The sequence below is a fragment of the Nomascus leucogenys genome, chromosome 4 (assembly GCF_006542625.1).
Source record: "Nomascus leucogenys isolate Asia chromosome 4, Asia_NLE_v1, whole genome shotgun sequence".
Taxonomy (NCBI): Eukaryota; Metazoa; Chordata; class Mammalia; order Primates; family Hylobatidae; genus Nomascus; species Nomascus leucogenys.
The window spans coordinates 102,115,266-102,129,637 of NC_044384.1; positions in this window are offsets into that span (position 1 = coordinate 102,115,266).

Consider the following 14,372-nt stretch of genomic DNA (forward strand, 5'->3'; position numbering starts at 1 on the left):
AAATAAAACAAAAAATTCCAGGTGGGAAAAGGCCCAATCAGTGCCAACTCACTGCTGGGATTAGTGGAAATGATTAGTCACCGGAAGGCAAATCGTGGAAGAATGAAGAGATGACAGAACCTCAGGAACTACACCCAGAGGCCAGCTGTGCCATGGGCAAAGCATCATGCAGGTCATCCCCAAGAAGGGGAGAAGGGGTAGAGCTCAGACTCTTCCCTGCTTCCCCATAAGTCCAGTTTACTCTGGGCTGATCCTTTCAGCATGGCAGCCTCCATGGGGAGGCACGAGATCCAAAGATGAAGATGTCTATGGGGGTGAAGAAGAATGGCAAACTTTGCAGGCAAGAGTAGGCATTAGAGAGATCAGAGGAGGAAGACAATAGAGAAGGATGACACAGGACAGGCTATATCTAGAGGATATAGTGCCATGGACTTTGGACTATTCCAGAGAGGCTGAGAGACCTGTCTCCTGCCTACGAGGCTCCTTGAACTGTACCCTTCTTTTTGCTAAAGTGCTACTGAGGCCTGTCTCACTTCCCAATGAAAAGCAACTCAGGAAATTGGCTTCCTGCCCCACTTCTTCTTTGGGAGAGAGAAACAGAACTGAAGAGGAAGGAAGGAAGCCCAAAGAAACAGAGGCTTTCTTTCCTGGCTGAGATTTGTTGGCACTGCCCACTAACATAGAGAATAAGGCGGTTCCCTAAGCAAGCCTTAAGCTGGCATGAGGCTACAAACAAGTGATTGTATCTTCGTTCTGCTCAGCAGCCCACCTGGGCTGGCCTGGACAACTTCAATTGTGTACTGAGGTCTTAAGCTGGCCATGGCCCTTGGTAAAGCAGGAGAAAGGAATAAGGCTGGAAGATACAGAATTTGCTTGATGCCTTGCCTATATAATTCCTTTGCTGTTGCAATTGGCAACTCTTTGCTTGCATTATGTGAAAAAAGGCGGTAAAAAATTGTCAGAAATGTTTGCCACCAGCCTAACCCCACCTCCCATGCATTGCTCCCAAGAAAGCTAATTAAGGCCCATTGCTATTAGAGTTACATGATTCTGAAGGCTTGTTATGACAAGAAAAAATAATGAAGACATGGTTCCTCCAAGTCATAAGCATCCAAGTCAAAACATACTGCATCCCAGCCGAGTGTGGTGGCTCACGCCTGTAATCCCAGCACTTTGGGAGGCCAAGGCAGGTGGATCACGAGGTCAGGAGTTTGAGACCAGCCTGGCCAAGATGATGAAACCCCGTCTCTACTAAAAATACAAAAATTAGCCAGGCACAGTGGCGGGTGCCTGTACTCCCAGCTACTCAGGAAGCTGAGGCAGGAGAATCGCTTGAAACCAGGAGGCAGAGGTTGCAGTGAGCTGAGATCACACCACTGCACTGTACCCTGGGCAACAGAGCGAGACTCCATCTCAAAAAAAAGAAAAAAACATCCTGCATCCCTTGTCCCTTTGTGTTCCCCTAGACAAGCCTCTGGGCTGGCTTTGCCTATCTCATGCACGCAGGCAGTCATCCTCCTTCGGCCGGTGCATACCTGACTCCTACTCAGTGCCAGGCCCAGAGAAGACTGTGAGACCTGCCCTTGAGGAGCTCTGTTTGCAGGAAGAGAGTGATAGGCACACAAATTATTTCCAATAAACTACAGAAAATGTCACCAGAATCTCTATTGTGATCCTGTCCCCAACCCATCTCTGTTTCGTAGATTGGGGGAGAACAGGCCTGGGTGGAAAGTCATGCACTTATGCCCTCTCCTGACCAGCCCACATGTCCTACCCCAGACAACAGTGGTTCAGGCCTGACTCTGACTTCTCATGGGAAGGAGAAGCTTGCTCAGCCCCTCCATCAGACTCAGTTCTGCATGTCTTTAGGGAAGTCTCTCAGAGAGGTCCCCACCTCCTGACTCCTCTGTGGCTCTTCTACTGCAAACCCAAGGACACTTCTGAGAATCACCCTTTACCATCAGGAATCTCAGGCCACGGGACATAGCCACTCTCTCCACTGAGCTCTATCTCTGTCCTAATCAGAATGGATTGTAGTAGGGGCTTGTTTGTTCTATCATCTTTACCAAGTGCCCAGGGAGCTTCTAGAAGCCACTGGAAAAGCTTCTGCCTTCCAGGAAAGATAGAATGGGGTAGGGAGTGAGTCCTTGATAGTGAAGCAAGAACCTGTGGCAAGGAGGAAGGTCCATAGTGCCAGACCCGGTGGCTCATGCCTGTAATTCCAGTACTTTGGGAGGCTGAGGTGGGCAAATGGCTTGAGCCCAGGAGTTCAAGACCAGCCTAACAACATAGTGAAACCCATCTCTACAAAAAATACAAAATTAGCCAGGTGTGGTGGCATAAGCCTGTAGTCACAGCTACTCAGGAGGCTGAGGCGGGAGGATCACTTGAGACCGGCAGGCAGAAGTTGCAGCGAGCTGAGATCGTGCCACTGCACTCCAGCTTGGGCAATAGGGTGAGACTCTGTCTCACAAACAAAAAATTGGCACTTTTTGAGCTCTAGGATGAGGACAGCACTGTGCCAGGCCCCAGGATACAGCAGAAACCAAGACTGCTAAACCCTTCTGCCCTCACTGAGCTTGTGATCTTGAAGTCTGGTCTTTGCCTGTCTGCTGCTCAAACCAGGCCCTGAACCTGGAGGGCTTGACTTCTCGCCCTCAGTACAGGACCACTACCCTGCCCTACAGTGGTGGGTGTAGTCACAGCATCACCAGGCCAGGCCATGAGCACTAAAATCATACTCAGGCATCAGGGTTGTCTTAGGAGAACCCCTCTTGGCTCCTCCAGGTTCTGGGCTGGGTGGTAGCAGGTATCAGTCAGGTAGCCACATCTGGGTTACCACAGCTATGTATGTATTAATAACCCCTCTAGCTGGAAGGCCTGGCATGGACATCAACTTTCTGAGAAGGCAGTCTTTCTGACAATGAGCTGACAGTACAGACTGAAAATTCCTTTTAAGGCTGGGCAAAAGACATCATTTGCTACCAAGAGAACAAGAAAGGCCACATATTCAGCTGAGATTCCAACCAGGCCCACCTTCCATCTCCAGCTCTGCTCCAGGGATCTTCTTGGGGCTCACAGGGTTGCCACATCCCTCTCCTAGCCCTGCATGATCATGAGCCTCTCTGAGGAGGATGGAGTTCCAGGAGTAAGCTCATGTGCTGCCTGAACCCAGGGCAGGGTTTGGGGCACAGTGATTGCTGAGTCAGAGCCACTGGGGTCATACTCAGTACCTCTTCAGCCTCTCATATGCACTCTAGTCATTACATTGGACACAGGAAGGCAGAGTTACCCCCTGCCCCCAGCATACCATGTGCTCCTCAAAGAAGCCCAGGAATACACATCTTCAGCATCCCCCAGGAAACTGTTAGGAAGATGCATAGGAAGAGAGCAAGAGACAGGAGGCAACTCAACAGCCAGACAGGTTTATTTACAGGAATAAGCCTGCGAGGGGTCCCAGTCAGGAGTCTGCCTGAGACCCTGATCGATTACAAGCTGAGGCTTTTATAATAAAGTTTCTATTGGGGAGGGGTTGGGGAAGTGCTGGCTGGCTGGGACTGTTGTGGACTTTTCCAGCTGGGAGTAGATGTAGTTAGGGCCGTTATGCTCTGTTGAAGCTATAGGCAGGGTTGACATTTGCTTTGTTTCTGAGAACACATTGGCCAAGGTTGTAAAATGGCATAACTATTGTTAGTCCTCATATTCTCCCCCTCTTTGTTTTAATTATCTCTTTGGATAGGGTTTTTAGCAGAGGGGCAGCTACTCGTTCTGACTGCTTCCTGCTGGTTTAGGGGTGATGGTGTGAGGGGAGGTAGCCTTCCTCTGGTGATGAAGTCATTCGTTGTTGCTGCGGCAGGAATGCCGCCTTTATATGTCCCATTGTGGTGGCCCGAGCAATTGAAGTAACTCTTTCTAAAATGAACTTTTGAAAACAATTTAGCGGCAGGGTGCAGTGGCTCACGCCTGTAATCCCAGCACTTTGGGAGGCCGAGGCGGGCAGATCACGAGGTCAGGAGATTGAGACCACGGTGAAACCCCGTCTCTACTAAAAATACAAAAAATTAGCCGGGCATGGTGGCGGGCGCCTGTAGTCCCAGCTACTTGGGAGGCTGAGGCAGGAGAATAGCGTGAACCCATGAGACAGAGCTTGCAGTGAGCCAAGATCGGGCCACTACACTCCAGCCTGGGGGACAGAGCAAGACTCCATCTCAAAAAACCAAAAAAAGAAAAAAAAGAAAACAATTTAGCAAGCAGGGTAAAAACAATGAAAGGACTGATGAAAGGGAGTACCCAAGGGAGGAAAGAACCGAAAAAGTCATTGGCGGGTTGTTTGGGTAGACATTCTGCAATCTTTCTAAGTTTGGATATGCCTTCTTTTACCAATCTAGATTTGTTTGTAAAGAAACAGCATTCTTGGCTGGGCGTGGTGGCTCACGCCTATAATCCCAGCATTTTGGGAGGCCGAGGCAGGCAGATCACCTGAGGTCGGGAGTTTGAGACCAGCCTGACCAACATGGAGAAACCCCGTCTCTACTAAAAATACAAAATTATCCCAGCGTGGTGGCTCATGCCTGTAATCCCAGCTACTTGGGAGGCTGAGGCAGGAGAATCACTTGAACCCGGGAGGCAGAGGTTGCGGTGAGCCGAGATCATGCCATTGCACTCCAGCCTGGGCAACAAGAGCAAAACTTCGTCTCAAAAAAAAGAAAAAGAAATAAAGAAATAAAAAGCATTCTTCTTACAGGAAGAGGCATAGACCTCCCTTTTTTGCAGTGAGGATGTCTAGTCCCCTATGGTTTTGAAGTACTACTGCTGCAAGGGAGTTTATTTGATATTGTATGTGATCCAGTTGAGTTGCTATTTCCATTAGTCCCTCCTTTAGTTGGGTAGACAGGGAAACTGAAAAAGCTATAAACTTGTGGAACTAAAGCCTATTGCAGAAGAGATTCCAAGAGCAGCGAGGATTGGAATTACCTGGATTGCCCTTTTTGTTTTGGCGTGTGTGTGTGTGTGTGTGTGCGTGTGTGTGTGTGTGCGTGTGTGTGTGTGTGTGTGCGTGTGTGTGTGTGTAGTAGGAGGAGAAATTCTTGGTCCTTTGTGGCAACAGACAAGGGAGGCATAACTAAGCTAAAGTGCAAGTTCCAGTCCAATTAACAGACAGGCAGCTGTAGAAATTATGTCCACATAAGAAGAAATAAGGGCTGGAGGGGGCTAGACAGGCAGCAACATATGCTTGAAATAATAGGTGGTAGTTTGTGGGCGGCAAACCACCCAGGCGCCGAGGCAAGAGACCGAGGACACGAGTTGTTCCAGTATAATAAAATATAAAACAAGAATAGTCATACCAGATATAGATCTTAGATACGATTATATATGAATATCATTAATCATTAGTTGGTAGTAATTACTCTTTATCCCAATATTATAATAATCCCTGCTCTATAATCATAACCTAGGAAAAACCAGGCCATACAGAGACAGGAGCTGAGGGGACATAGTGAGGTGTGACCAGAAGACAGGAGTGTGAGCCTTCTGTTATGCCTGGACAGGGCCACCAGAGGGCTCCTTGGTCTAGCGGTGACGCCAGCATCTGGGAAGATGCCCGTTGCCAGGCGGACCGTGGTCTAGTGGTAGCAAAAGGTGTCAAGGAAGAACACCCGCTACTTAGCAGACCGGGAAAGGGAGTCACCTTTTCCCCGGGGGAGTTTAAAAAAGACTCTGCTCCTCCACCTCTTGTGGAGGGCCTGACACCAGTCAGGCTTTCCCACAGTTATCCGGAGGCCTAACCGTCTCCCTGTGATGCTGTGCTTCAGTGGTCACGCTCTTAGTCCACCTTCATGTTCCATCCTGTACACCTGGCTCTGCCTTCTAGATAGCAGTAGTAAATTAGTGAAAGTACTAAAAGTCCCTGATATGTAGAAATAATGGCGTAAGCTGTCTTTCTCTATGTCTTCTCTCTCTCTCTGCCTCAGCTGCCAGGTAGGGAAGGGCCCCCTGTCCAGTGGACACGTGACCCATGTGACCTTACCTATCATTGGAGAAGACTCACATTCTTTACCCTGCCCCTTTTGCTTTGTATACAATAAATAACAGCGAAGCCAGACATTTGGGGCCAATAATGGTCTCCGCGCATTGGTGGTAGTGGTCCCCCGGGCCCAGCTGCCTTTTCTTTTATCTCTTTGTCTTGTGTCTTTATTTCTACATTCTCTCGTCGCCACACACAGGGAGAGACCCACCGACCCTGTGAGGCTGGTCCCTACAGTAGTTTGAGGCATCCCGACCTGATCCTCCTTCTCATTCAAATGACACAAAAGAGGAAGCTAGGTGGGCATAGGTTAATAGTTGGTGAAGGGGGTAATGAGTTACCAAAGGTATTTCTGAGAATAGTCTGTGTTCAGATGAATCAAGAAAGAATTGGGTTGGACCTGGAAGGGGAAGAAGTTGGCATTTGGATTTTTCATGTCTACCATAGATATTGAATAAAGGCAATGTATTAGCTGGCCCTTACACTGCAAAAATCTGACCCTTGAGGCTGGGTGCAGTGGCTCGCGCCTGTAATCCCAGCACTTTGGGAGACCGAGGTGGGTGGATCACTTGAGGTCAGGAGTTCAAAACCAGCCTAGCCAACATGGTGAAACCCCATCTGTACTAAAAATACAAAAATTAGCCAGGAGTGGTAGTGGGTGCCTGTAATCCCGGTTACTTGGGAGGCTGAGGCAGGAGAATTGCTTGAACCTGGGAGGCGGAGGTTGCAGTGAGCCAAGATCACGCCACTGCACTCCAGTCTGGGCAGCAGAGCAAGACTCCGTGTCAAAAAAAAAAAAAAATTCTGACCCTTAGTTACATTCATAAGCATTACTACATGTAGGGAGAGAAAATCTTAAGGGGTAAGAGGGAGTGGCTATGGCTGATGAGTTGGGTCACTGATGAGAATGGGTCACTTCCTCCTGTTGTAGAGGAATAACTAGAATCTGTTGTGTGAGAGAGAGAAAGAAAGAGGGAGGTTACAGTCCGAGCATTTTAAAGACCCTTCTGGAACTCCGTTTAAGGAGCAGGTGAAACATATAAGGGCCTGAGTAGTGAGTGGAGTGGTGGTTCCTATAGGTCCTGTAACCATGCGGCTTTGGATAGGGGATAAAAAGTTGTTAGTTGTTTGAGAACGGCCTGACACACCTTTTTGGCTATGGCTGTGGCAGGATCAGTACTTGGTTCCCAGAATGCAGATCCTAAGGTAGTTTTAGTAATGGTGAGGGTTGCCAAGGACATTGGTCCAGGCTTCTAAAGGTCCAGGGAGATAATGGTATATTGGGGACAAGGGGGGCATGCAGACCCAACAGAGTTCTGTGGAGCCTAAGTTGGCTTGTTTTAGTAAGTTGTAAGACAGCTGCAAGGTATGGTTTAAGTAAGGGGAAGAGTGGTACTAGAAGGAGACAAAGAACAAAAGAAAAAAAGGACATTTGAGATGGAGTGTAGTCTGCAAAAGTTTCCTGCAGCCATATCTCATAAAAGGAGGAGAAATAAATTATGGGGGGTGGGGGGAGCCTGGATACCAGGAAAGGTCTTCTACAAGGCAGCAAATAAAATTACTGAAAGAGTTGGTGGTTAAAGAATTGTGGGGAGTCAAGTGATCTTGAGTTTGGTGGGTCCTGTAAGAAAACAAGAAAATTGAGACAGGTTGGGATTAAGAGGAGGAGCCCTTTTAAGTTTTGAGAAATGTATCCAGGGAGCTATGCCCTTTAATTTTGCTGCAGTGGTGGGATTGGTGGTTGTTAAAATGCCAGCTTTTAGTAATCTGGTGATGATGGGTTTTATTCCCTTAAGTCCAGCCTGACTGAGGGGATATTGGGGTTGTGAAACAATTTGGGAGGGGTCCTTAAGTTTTATTAGAAACGGCTGGTGGTATATGGCAACAGTGGGCTGAGAAGTGTCCCATACTATTGAGTTAACTCCTTGGATTGAAATTGTTGAGGACTGGGTTTGGGCTTCATTGTTTTCTGGCTGGCAAAGGAGCCAGTATGCAGGCACCTGCAGTAAGGCATTCAATTGTAATGTGGCCCCAAATTTATTGAGTGTATCTCTTCTAATAACGGGTGTAGGATACTGCGGAATTACTACAAATGAGTGAGTAAAGGCAGTATTGAATAAGGTGCAGTATAATGGAGGTGTTTGAGAGTTAGCGATAGGGTGGCCATCAACCCCAACAACAGAAATGGAAGAACAATTTAGGGGTCCATAATACTCTGGAAGAACTGAGAAACTTGCCCCAGTATCCAATAAGAAGGAGATTGGCTTACCAGATGCCATCCCAATTACCCCGGGTTCTGGAGACTCACATGGCATGGGTACAAGCAATCCCGGGCACCGTCAGTCTTTGGCCACTAGCGTCAACAAAGAGCAGAGGTGTCCCTGCAGTGGGTTTGGGGACTGACTGGAGGATGCTGTTGAATGGGAAGGGCATTCTTGTTGAGAGCAGTCCATTTTCCAATATCCCCATTTGCCACATATAGGGCAAGGCTTTGTTGGAGGCCATGGGTTTGGGCAGGCCTTTGCCCAGTGTCCCGGATTGCCATGCCAAAAACAGGTGCCAGGGCCCTGAGAAGGTGATTTCTCCTTGGAACCTCTCTGGAGGGCAATGGCCAGCATCTGGTATTTAATCTTAGCCTGTTTCTCCTTTTGCATTTTATGTTCTTCCTCCCTGTTATTGAAAACCTTGAAGGACAGATTTAAAAGGTCACTTTGTGGGGTTTGGGGTCCCTCCTCTAGTTTTTGCAACTGTTTCCTGATATCTGGTGCTGATTGTGAAATGAAATGTAAGTGAAGATAGGTTAGACCCTTTTGTGATTCGGGGTCTAGTTTTGTGTATTTGAGCATAGTCTCTAATAACCTTGATAGGAAAAGAGCTGGATTTTCATTTGGGCCTTGGGTTATTTCTCTAATTTTTTCATAATTTACCTTATCGGCATGGGCACATTTTTCCATGCCAGCCAGGACACAAGTGACCATACGGTTACAGCATTGGATGCCAGGGGCCCCCTGTTGGTAAGTCCATTCGGGGTTGGCTAGGGGAACAGCAATGGCCGCAACAGGATTATGGGCTGTATCCTGCTGATGAAGTGTGTCCGCATGGGCTTGAGCAGCCAAATGTGCTCTTTCTCATCTGGGGTGAGAGTGGCTGAGAGGATAACATAAATGTCATGCCAAGTAAGGTTATGTGACTGAGTAATATAAAGAAATTCCTTCCGGAAGTGGGATGGGCCAGTGGAAAAGGAGCCAAGGAGCCTCTCAACCTCCGACATGTCTGAGATTGAAAAGGGAACATGAACCCTGACTATGCCTTCTGCCCCGGCTACTTCGCAGAGGGGAAGGGTGGCCGGGGTCTGATTTTTTTTTTGAGACGGAGTTTCACTCTTGTTGCTCAGGCTGGAGTGCAATGGTGCAATCTCAGCTCACCACAACCTCCGCCTCCCGGGTTCAAGAGATTCTCCTACCTCAACCTCCCAAGTTGCTTGGATTACAGGCATGTGCCACCACGCCTAGCTAATTTTGTATTTTTAGTAGAGATGGGGTTTCTCCATGTTGGTCAGGCTGGTCTTGAACTCCTGACCTCAGGTGATCTGCCCGCCTCGGCCTCCCAAAGTGCGGGGATCACAGGCATGAGCCACTGCACCCAGCTCTGATTGTTTTTTGAATGAGTGACAGGTGGATAGGGGAATGAGGGAGGTGGCAATGGTGCTGGTGGCTCTTGGGGAGCCTGGGGCTGGAGATATGGTGGACGTTCCTCAGCAGGGTTGAAATTCCTTTCAGGGGCTGAAGGGGAGGGGTGAAAAGGGGACTGGGAGTTTTCGTTTAGCAATAAAACTCGATGAGGGGAGCAAGACTGATAGAGGGAAAGTTTCGAGTGTAAATACATAAAATCTTGGATATAAGGGATCTCGGACCAGTTGCCATTTCGTTGTAAGAAATCGTTAAGATTGCTCGGGCTGGGCCGAGTGCGGTGGCTCATGCCTGTAATCCCAGCACTTTGGGAGGCCGAAGTGGGCAGATCATAAGGTCAAGAGATCAAGACCATCCTGGCCAACACGATGAATCCCCTTCTCTACTAAAAATACAAAAATTAGCTGGGTGTGGTGGCATGTGCCTGTAGCCCCAACTACTCGGGAGGCTGAGGCAGGAGAATCGTTTGAACCTGGGAGGCAGAGGTTGCAGTGAGCCGAGATTGTGCCACTGCACTCCAGCCTGGTGACAGAGCGAGACTCCATCTCAAAAAAAAAAAAAAAAAAAAAAGGATTGTTTGGGCTGGGCATTGTGGCTCACGCCTGCAATCTCAACACTTTGGGAGGCCGAGGCGGGCAGATCACCTGAGGTCAGGAGTTTGAGACCAGCCTGGCCAACATGGCGAAACCCCATCTCTACTAAAAATACAAAAAACTAGCTGAGTGTGGTGGTGCACGCCTGTAATCCCAGCTACTAGGGAGGCTGAGGCAAGAGAATCTCTTGAACCTGGAAGGCAGAGGTTGCAGTGAGCTGAGATTGTACCACTGCACTCCAGCCTGGATGACAGAGCGAGACTCTGCCTCACAAAAAAAAAAAAAAAAAAAAAAAAAAAAGATTGCATTGCATTGAAGTTGGAGATTGAAAGTGCCACTTTCCGGCCAGTAACTCAGTAACTGACATTATCCAATTTGTACTGTGGCCAGGCCACGGTGCAGAAGAAAATTAACTGTTTAGGTTTTATAATGTCAGTAAGTCCCAAATGAACGCTGATTTTGTTGTTTTCGTTTTTGGTTTTTTTGACAGTTTCGCCTAGGCTGGAATGCAGTGGCGCGATCTCGGCTCACTGCAACCCCCACCTCCCGGGTTCAAGCGGTTCTTCTGCCCCAGCCTCTCGAGTAGCTGGGACTACAGGTGTGCACCACCACACCTGGCTAGTTTTTGCATTTTTAGTAGAGACAGGGTTTCACCATGTTGGCCAGGCTGGTCTTGAACTCCCAACCTCAGGTGATCCACCCGCCTTGGCCTCCCAAAGTGCTGGGATTACAGGCGTGAGCCACTAGGCCCGGCCTCTCTCAAGACTTTTTGCAACGGAAGTGGGAAGTGATCCTGGACTACTGGCTCCAATTCCCTAGAAAGGGAGCTGGTCTGGCGTCAGCTCTGGACCATTTTGGCAGGCCCCAAACTTGGTTTTGCCCTATATAGCCTAAGGATGCGACACCATGCGGACAGAAGACAACAGCACCCTCAGTCCTGGCCCTGGCCAGCTCCCAACTGGATGTTCTCTGCTGTCCCAATGCGTGCCTAGAGCTGTGAAGACAGCTTTGGGAAAGGTGTTTCCTGGGGCTTCAGGGTACCCCCACTCAGGGAAAGAGTAAGTCGCCAGCAGCCTCATCCCCCGTCTGCTTCTAGTGCCAAGTAGGGGGACCCAATCACACAAGTGGAGGCACCTCATCTCCATCCAGTACCCTCCCAGATCTCACAGTACCCTATCAGGCTACCCCTCTTAGGCGGTGCCCTCAGGAGCTCTCTGGCTGGAGGAAGGAGAGACAGAGAGGCTCCCGCAAGCGCTGAGCTCTGTCTATACCGTGTGCAGGTCCCGCGCTGGGCTCCGTGGGGCACGGGTCCTGGAGGCAGGCAAACGCTAAGGCGAGGGAGTGCGCACAGGAGGGCTCCTTATTGGTTCCCCACCTCTGAATTCAAGGTTTGCTGTCTGGGGTCTCAGACAGCAAGTAAGAGGGGCCCCAGACTCGCCCCTCTTATTGCCTGCCCGCTTGCCTTGCCCAGGGAGAAGGGCACTGGCGAATCACAGGCTCCCCGGGTTGCAGCTACACTCGCCCCGATGCCCTCACGGACTGTGCCGGCAGTGGTGGAGAGAAAAGTCTAGTTACACCACCAGCTAGCGGCCGCGCTCGGACTGGCTCCCAGCGCTTGGGCTACTCGCGGGCTCCGCCCGCCCGCCCCACGGCCTTAGCCCTGCCCGCCCCACGGCCTTAGCCCTGCCCACAGTCCCGCTCGGCCCCGCACTGCCGGAGATTTTCGTCCACTTCCGGGCGGCCTCAGCTCGACCCACGGCCGGCCTCCTGACTAGCACTTTCCGGGAGCTGGCGGCGTTCTTAGCTCCGCTCACAGCCCAACTCTTCAGTCCCGCCCACCGCTGGCAGCTTAATCCTCTGGCGCCACCTCCTGGGAGATCGCGGACACTGTCTCCCTCTTCGGCCCAGAGCTGCTGCTGGCAGTCCACTCGGCTGGGCTCACCTGGGGGGCATCTGGAGCCGCTACCAAGGTTGGGAGCTCTCCCTATCCCCAGCCCGAACCTGCCCAAGGCCGTGCGTCTCGCCACACAGAGCCTTCACAGGGACATGGACAGAACAATTCCTCCGACCCGAACTGAGACTCTAGGATAATCGCCACCAAAGCTGGGGGTAGTGGGGCTAACCAGGGCCCCAGCAACGCGGTCTCCATGCTGCCCATGCCCTAGGCTGTCCTTAGGAGGGCCCCTCCTGCAGGAGCACCCGAACTCCAGCTGATGGGAGCCCCCACTTTGAACCTCTTGCCGAACCTCCTCTAGATCTTCTAGGGTCCCCACAGGGAAATGGTACCCAGCATTTCTCCACAGGTGCTTCAGATAATTCTTTGCTGCTCTACAACAGGAACAAAATTTCATGATCAGAATTAAACCTGGCCGGGCACGGTAGCTCACGCCTGTAATCCCAGCACTTTGGGAGGCCGAGGTGAGTGGATCACCTGAGGTCAGGAGTTCAAGAGCAGCCTGGCCAACATGGTGAAACCTCGTCTCTACTAAAAATACAAAAATTAGCCGGCTGTGGTGGTGGATGCCTGTAATCCCAGCTAATCCGGAGGTTGAGGCAGGAGAATCGCTTGAATCCGGGAAGTGGAGGTTGCAGTGAGCCGAGATGGCGCCACTGCACTCCAGCCTGGCCAACAGAGCAAGATGCTGTCTCAAAATAATAATAATAATAATAATAATAATAATAATAATAATAATAAAACCTAAAGTGTTTGGGTCACACTTAGAACTGAACACGCCTCACACTAGCAAAAAGACCCAGACCAATAACTCCCTTGCCCTCTCTGGGCCTCAGTCACTTTGCCTCAAGGTAGGTGAAGAAGGTGAGCAAAACAGGGAAAGAGTCACCAATGGATTTGGATTTTTAAGATACTGAAATCCCAGGCCAGGCATGGTGGCTCACGCCTGTAATCCCAGCACTTTGGGAGGCCAAGGCAGGCGGATCACGAGGTCAGGAGATCGAGACCATCCTGGCTAAAACGGTGAAACCCCGTCTCTACTAAAAATACAAAAAAATTAGCCAGGCATGGTGGCGGGCACCTGTAGTCCCAGCTACTCGGGAGGCTGAGGCAGGAGAATGGCATGAACCCAGGAGGTGGAACTTGCAGTGAGCTGAGACTGGGCTACTGCACCAGCCTGGGTGACAGAGCAAGACTCCATCTCAAAATAATAATAATAATAATAGTACAAAAAATGAGCCAGGCGTGGTGGCACACACCAGTAGTCCCAGCTACTTGGGAGGCTGAGGCAGGTGAATCGCTTGAACCTGGGAGGCGGAGGTTGCAGTGAGCCAAGATGGCGCCACTGCACTCCAGCCTGGATGACAGAGCAAGACTCTGTCTCAAAAAAAAAAAAAAAAAAAAAGGAAATCCCAGCGCTGTGGGAGGCCGAGGTGGGAGGATCACTTACTAGAGGTCAGGAGTTCGAAACCAGCCTAGCCAAGATGGCGAAACCCCATCTCTACTAAAAAAAAAAATACAAAAATTAGCCGGGTGTGCTAGCATGTGCCTGTAGTCGTAGCTACTTGGGAGGCTGAGACATGAGAATTGCCATAACCTGGGAGGCAGGGGTTGCAGTGAGCCAAGATCATGACACTGCACTCTAGCCTGGGCCACAGAGCGAGACTTTCAAAAAAAAAAGGAAAAAATAGGCCGGGTGCAGTGGCTTATGCCTATAATCCTAGGACTTTGGGAGGCTGAGGTGGGTGGATTGCCTGAGTTCAGGAGTTCGAGACTAGCCTGGGTCACACAGTGAAACCCCGTCTCTACTAAAATACAAAAAATTAGCCAGGCATGGCAGCACGCACCTGTAGTCCCAGCTACTCAGGAGGCTGAGGCAGGAGAATTGCTAGAACCCAGGAGGCAGAGGTTGCAGTGAGCTGAGATTGTGCCACTGCACTCCAGCCTGGGCAACAGAGCAAGACTCAGTCTCTAAAAAAAAGAAAAGAAAAGAAAAGAAATAGAGAAATGAAGCTCACTCTCGAAAGACTGATGCTTGAATTGGGCCTTCTTTGCTTTAGGGGAGCTAGGAAAGGGCCTCTCCTAGGAGCTTGTTCAACCTGTTGGCAACA